Source organism: Pelophylax lessonae, assembly GCF_965119305.1.
Source record: "Pelophylax lessonae genome assembly, chromosome: 9".
In the NCBI taxonomy this organism is placed as follows: domain Eukaryota; kingdom Metazoa; phylum Chordata; class Amphibia; order Anura; family Ranidae; genus Pelophylax; species Pelophylax lessonae.
In genome coordinates, this window is record NC_138776.1 from 257,338,862 (window position 1) to 257,345,876 (window position 7,015).

The 7,015-nt window shown below is 44.6% G+C and overlaps 2 protein-coding genes across 2 annotated transcripts in view; both read left to right on the plus strand.

Annotated features, from left to right (window-relative positions):
- LOC309564402 (uncharacterized protein) overlaps window positions 1-7,015 on the plus strand; it is an 880,901-nt gene that overhangs the window by 260,595 nt on the left and 613,291 nt on the right.
- LOC309563410 (uncharacterized protein) overlaps window positions 1-7,015 on the plus strand; it is a gene marked incomplete at its 3' end in the record, with an annotated part of 173,873 nt that overhangs the window by 139,272 nt on the left and 27,586 nt on the right. The gene's annotated exons all lie outside the window — the stretch shown is intronic.

Here is a 7,015-nt window from a genome sequence, read left to right on the forward strand (position 1 = left end):
GTGGCAGCTAGCGAACAGCAGGGTGGGACTGGCAATAGCAAACAGACGAGGCATATACTGGCAGCAGACAATAGGTAAGCAAGCACAGCTGGTTGGCAGGTAGATCCTGGTGACATTAGGAGGAATAGCGGGCCAGCCAGGTCATACACTGGCGAGACAGATCTGGTACAGGGGCATAGGCAAAAGCGTGGTCAAGGTACAATCTGGGTCAGGAGCCGATCATTGAAGCAGTAGCAAATGGAACATGCAGAAGTGGTGGTCAGAAGCCAAGCTGAGGTGAGTAGAGACAGTTCAGGGAGTAGTCAAGATGAGCCGGGTCAGCAACTGGAGTCAGGATACAGGATCACAGGTTCTCGGGACAAAGAAGGCTGAAGACCACGCAGTACTGAACTTGAGAACTTGCTCAAGTGGCCCATTTGGTGCCACTATCTGTCACGGGTGCAGGGGAGCGCACCAATGCATACGGATGCACATGAGTATTACCGTAGCATGTTCCCAATTCCTATGTCCATAAGAAGGAAACGATATCTAACTAAGCACCAGGAAAGACATGCACGGCAATAAATACATGACCATCAGATATCACTATATCGGCAAAAGTACTGTATGTGGACTTTTCCAGGTGTTTAAAACTTTATATAAATACATTATAGACAATTTTGATAAATGCTTGGGGAAGATCCATTTCTGTTCCAGCAAGATTGTACCCCTGCGCACAAAGCAAGCTCCATAAAGATATGATCAATTGAGTTTGGTGTGGAGAAATGAAATCTTTGGGAAAGGTCCTTTCCTATTCCAGCATGACTGTACCCCAGTTGACAAAGCCAGCTCCATAAAGATATGGTCAGATGAGTTTGGCGTGAAGGAATGAAATCTCTGGGGAAGATCCTATTCTGTTCCAGCATGACTGTACCCCTGCACACAAAGTCAGCTCCATAGAGATATGGATTAGGTGAGTTTGATGTGGAGGAACGGGATCTTTGGAGAAGGTTCTTTTCTGTTTCAGCATGACTGTACCCCTGCACACAAAGCCAGCTTTAAAAAGACTTGGTCAGATGAGTTTGGTGTTAAGGCATGAAATCTTTGGGGAAGGTATTTTTTTTTTTTTTTTGTTCCAGCATGACCATACTCCAGTGGACAAAGCCAGCTTTATAAATATATGGTCAGATGAGTTTGGTGTAGAGCAGTGATCTCTGGGGCCAGATGTGGCCTTTTACTTGCTTTTATTTGGCCCTTGGGGCACTATTTTCATCCACTGATACCAACATTGGGACAAAATTCTCCCCACTGACACCATTGAAGGGGCAGAATTCCTCCTAGTGACATCAATGATGGGGTGGAATTTCTCCCGATGACACCAATGATGGGTCACTATTCCTCCCACTGACACCAACGATGGGGTGCTATTCCTCCCACTGACAGCTAAGACGGGGCGCTATTACTTCCACTGATACCAAAGATGGTGCATTGTTTATTCCGACTGACATCAGGACATTTTATACACCCAATGGCCACAGTCCGGCCCTCCCAAAGTGTAAAGGACGGTAAACTGACCCTCTGAAAGTTTGGAGACCCCTGGTGTAGAGGAACAAGATCTTGGGGGAAGGTCCTTTTCTGTTCCAGCATGACTGTACCCATGTAGACAACATCAGCTCCATAAACACATGGTCAGATAAGTTTGATGTAGAGGAATAGGATCTTTGGGGAATGTTCTTTTCTGTTCCATCATGACTGTACCCATGTAGACAACATCAGCTCCATAAAGATATGGTCAGATAAGTTTGATGTAGAGGAAAAGGATCTTTGAGAAAGGCTCTTTTCTGTTCCAGCATGACTGTACCCCTGTAGACAACACCAGCTCCATAAATATATGGTCCGATAAGTTGGATGTAGAGGAATAGGATTTTTGGGGAATGTTCTTTTCTGTTCCAGCATGACTGTACCCCTGTAGACAACATCAGCTCCATAAAGACCTGATCAGATAAGTTTGATGTAGAGGAATAGGATCTTTGGGGAATGTTCTTTTCTGTTCCAGAATGACTGTACCCCTGTAGACAACACCAGCTCCATAAAGATATGGTCAGATAAGTTTGATGTAGAGGAATGAGATCTTTCGGAAATGTTCTCTTCTGTTCCAGCAAGACTTTACCCCTGCACACAAAGCCAGATCCTTAAAGACAAGGTTTAATGAGTTTGGTGTGGAGGAACTTAAGTGACCTTCACAAAGCTTTGACCTCAACCCATCTTAACATATATGTGATGAAATGGATTGATTGCAAGTCAGGTTTTCTCATCTAACACCAGTACCTGATCACATAGATGCTCTTTTGGCAAATTTCTATTGACGAACTCCAAAATCTTGTGGTAAGTCCTGTTATGCTATAACTATAAACCATTTTATTTAAATTAACGAGTGGTTCCATTTAGGGTTGAACAGTTATCTTGTTTTTAATAAAGTGAAGTCTACCACTTTGATGATATGATTTTTTCTTTTTTTTCACAAATGACAGAATGGATAGATGATTAGTGGTTGGAATGCACTCAGTTCATGTGTTGTTCATTTATTAGCGAGATGGAGAGTTTAGAACAGGGTTTCTCAACTAGGGTTCCTCCTGAGGTTGCTAGGGGTTCCATAAGGTAATAGGCAATTTATGCCACTTAGATAAGTTTCCAATGTCACCATTGTTCCTTTTTAGCTATCTGTAAGGTTGTAATTCTTCCCAATGACGACAAGAGTAAGGAGCATTCTTCCCACTGACTGTCGCACTAAAGCTCCATGTACACGGGACGTTGTAAATGGCCGTTTAGGAGCAGTTGGGCTTTTTTTTCAGAAGCCCCTGAACCCACCTACATGTTATCTTATCTATCCATGTACACAGGGTCGTTTACAGTCATTTGCAGGCAGTTGTGTTCAGGGATGTTTTTTGGAAAGCAATTATTTGCTTTCGAACGTGTGTTTCCCGGCGTTTCAAACGTAAAAACGATGACCCGCGTTTAGCGTTCGCGTTTTTCCATTTTAAAGGGGAATCATTTTTTTGACCTCTAGGAACGGTTCTAAACGCAAACGCCCGCTAAACGCGGGTGCAAATGCGACCTAGCAGACGTTTCAAACGTCCTAAAAATTCCAGCATTCAAAGGGACTTTTAACAACGTCCCGTGTACATGGAGCCTAATGTGTCATGAGTTGTAGATTTTTCATTTTTAGCAGTGGTTCCCCGAGACCAGAAATTTATTTCAAGGGTTCCTCTGGGTTGAAAAGGTTGAGAAAGGCTGGTTTAGAAGATCCAGTTCCTCAAGGTTCCTATGGTTTCTCACGGCTCATATTCTAAGGACACATTAAACCACTACAGATGTCTGATAGACTATTTCCATTGTTTCCATCTCGGTTAATCTACTCATGGTCACACTGATAGTTTTAGAAATTTCACAATCATTTTTTTAAGTGTGTGGTCTCTCTTTGTGGTACTGAATTATCAGTCTATGTCCTGTAAATTGTGTGTGCTGTGACTGGTTGTCCAGTATCTCTGTGTGTCCAGGCCCCATGCTCCAGGGGGCCCATGCAGCCCCCTTTGTACACCTGGATAGGAGGGGCGGCGGGGACAGCAGCATGTACAAAGTAGAGCAGCAGTGTCAAACTCAATTTCATTGCAGACCCCATCAGCATTATGGTTGCCCTCAAAGGGCCTGGTTGTATCTGTAAGACTAGATGTCCAAAGCACCCCTCCCCCCCTTACATCAGATATCAAGGGCCAACCCACCATCAGAAGTCAAGAGTCAACCCATCCTCCCTTCCTTTACAGTTCTACTCCTTGCTGCCAAGAAGAAGGCTGAGCTGGGAAAAAGAGTGCAGGGTCTGGAGGAGGACTGGAGTCGGATGAATGCTGAAATCAGGGCAGGCGGAGATAAGGGGTTCTGCGACTGCACAGAGAGGCGCAGGATCTGTAGGAGGAGTTCTGTCCTGCTTTCCCACTGCTGACTGATGAGACAAGGTGGGGACAGAGATGAGGGGGGTGCCACAGCTGCAGGAGAGGTGCAAGGGCCAAATTAAATGGCCTGGAGGGCCATATTCGGCTCCCAGGCCTTGTGTTTGACATGTGATGTAGAGGAACTGATCTCCCCCATCTTCCTCCTGCAGCTGCTAAATATCCTCTTCTCCCTCACGCAGGCATTCAGGGCAGCAGGGGGAAGATGGGGGGGGATCTGTTTCTCTACATGCTGCTTCCTCCGCTGCCCCTCCTATCCGGTTACCTCCTTCTGCCCCAAGGCCCCTTCCGTGCTCCTGTTCTCTCTTCCGCCCCCCCCTGTGCTGTCACTGGCCCTGTGCTCTACACAACAATATTGTAAAAAAAAAAAAAAAAAAAAATGAAATGGTAAAATATAATAATAAATGGTAAAAAAAATAAAGAAAATAAAACAAAAATAAAAAAAACTACTGACACCAGTGGCGGAACTACCAGGGTCGCAAAGGTTTAACTTGCGACCGGGCCCTGGCATTCCACCACCGGGTTTGGAGGGAAGAGCTGAGGGGCCCCTTCATGGTTTCTTGGACACCGGGGCCCTGAAGGTTCTAGTTACGCCTCTGCATAGATGTATAGAATTTCAAAAAGAAAATTCTAAGGGGAATTCATACAAAAATTCTCAGCACGTTCAAATGTTGTTCTATAAGTACCTGTAATAAATAAATAAATAAATAAATAAATGCAACATATCAGTAAATGCATTGTGAGGCAATGTTCAACGTACCAAAAAAAAAAACAGTGGCAGTTCTGGCATCTTCCACAAGGTGGCAATCTCAAGTATTGCAAATGGAACGCACAATCAGGAAGGGAAGTCAACCATAGAGAAGAGGTGATGTATAGTATAAAAAGGAATTTCCAGGTCAGATGTGAGTCTGGAAGGAAGTAGAGAGGGGACATTGCAGGAACTGGCAGCAGAGGAGGTAATAAGATATTATTTTATATTTATACTCGGTGACCCCATTTGTCTCTCATGGTCAACTGGAGCTCCTCGTTCATCCATATATTGCAGAGTGATGTAGGGAACCTTTTCTACGATGATCAGCTGACTGCAGACCAAAGCTTTTTTTACAATGTTATGAACTTGGAGCAACGAGCCGGAGATTTTGAGAATCATTCTTTTCGACGAGTTCTTTGACTTGTAACTTGAAGGGGACTCGTCGTATATTGGGCTCGGAAACCTCTGTTTTCTATTTGTATAATAGCGTGAACGTGGAATCGGCCCCAAAATACTTTACTACATCCCATCTTACATCAGGTATTCTCAACCAGGGTTCCTCCAAAGGTTGCTAGAGGTTCCTTAAACTGTGGCTGATTGAACTCCCATTTATTGATGTCTTCATAGTTCCAGGTCCAACCTTTCTTGGTAAAGCCAGCAGCTCAACACCAATTATGTTTTTAGCTTTATGTAAGGGTGGCATTCTTCCTACTAAAAAACAATGTCGGGGTCATTTTTTTCCTCTTGATCCCAGATAGACTGGTTTTAGCAAGGGTTCCCAGGGACCTGAAAAGCATTTTAGGGGTTCCTGTAGGGCAGAGGGTCTTCAAACTGAAGGAGACTCATCGTATATTGGGCTTGGAAACCTCTGTTTTCTATTTGTATAATTGCGTGTATGCGGAATGAGCCCCAACATACTTTACTATATCCCACCTTACATCAGGTATTCTCAACCAGGGTTCCTCCAAAGGTTGCTAGAGGTTCCTTGAACTGTGGCTGATTGAACTCCCATTTATTGATGTCTTCATAGTTCCAGATTCCAACCTTTCTTGGTAAAGCCAGCAGCTCAACACCAATTATGTTTTTAGCCTTATGTAAGGGTGGCATTCTTCCTACTGAAGAACAACGTCAGGGTCATTTTTTTTAGACTGGTTTTAGCAAGGGTTCCCAGGGACCTCAAAAAGCATTTTAGGGGTTCCCGTAGGGCAGGGGTCTTCAAAGTATGGCCCTCCAGTTGTTTAGGAACTACAATTTCCATCATGCCTAGTCATGTCTGTGAATGTCAGAGTTTTTTACAATGCCTCATTGGATGTGTAGTTTCGCAACAGCTGGAGGGCCGTAGTTTGAGGATCCCAGCTTTAGGGTATGAAATGCTGCCCTACATCATACGTCATGTGACAGTTCCAGGGAGCCCCCGGGAAAATGTTGGTTGTGAAAGTGTCAGAGGAAGCTTTCTGTACAGCTCCACCACAGGTCATTGCACACCTTCGTGGACCTCACTGAGAAGACGCAAAGTAAAAAATAACGCACAACCGTTACAAAATTTGCTATGATCTTAGTGCTTTGGAAGGCATCACCCTCTTGAAATGAAAGGTTCTAGCCCTACAAAGAGGTTCTAACCCATTCCTACTCTATTCAAACCTTAAAATGCTTAAGCTACAGCTGGATTCTCTAGTTTTCATTTTAATTGTGTTCATAAACAAAGCCTGTAACATGTTCTAACATGCAGTCTGAGATGTTAGACTGTGCAGATATTATTCTACCCAGGGCTTTTTTTCAGCGGGAACGCGGGGGAGCGCAGTTCCGGCACCTTCAGTACTGAATGATACTATATTTAATGGCAAGGGGTGCAGGGGCGTGCTGAAGGGTCTATGGATACTGGCTACTGGGGGATCTATTGTTACTGGAGGGGATATATTTATGCATGGTTGTTTATTGTTTCTTGAGAGGTCAATTGTTGCTGGTTTGCTGGAGGGGGCTTATGATGCTGGGGAGTCAATTGTTGCTGGATATGACCTGCTGTTGAGGAAGAGGTCTATTGATGCTGGTTGCTTAAGGGTCCATTCACACTAGCGCGACTTGGTCGCCTGACAAGTCGCGGTGGGTCGCTCGCCATTGAATAGTACAGGACCCGTTCTAATAGGAGCGACACAAGTCGCTCCGACTTAGAAAAAGGGTCCTGTACTACTTTGGGGCGACCTGGAGGCGACTTGCATTGACTTCAATTATATGAAGTCCGTGCAAGTCGCGCCGAGGTCGCGGTGCGACTTCACAGGTCGCC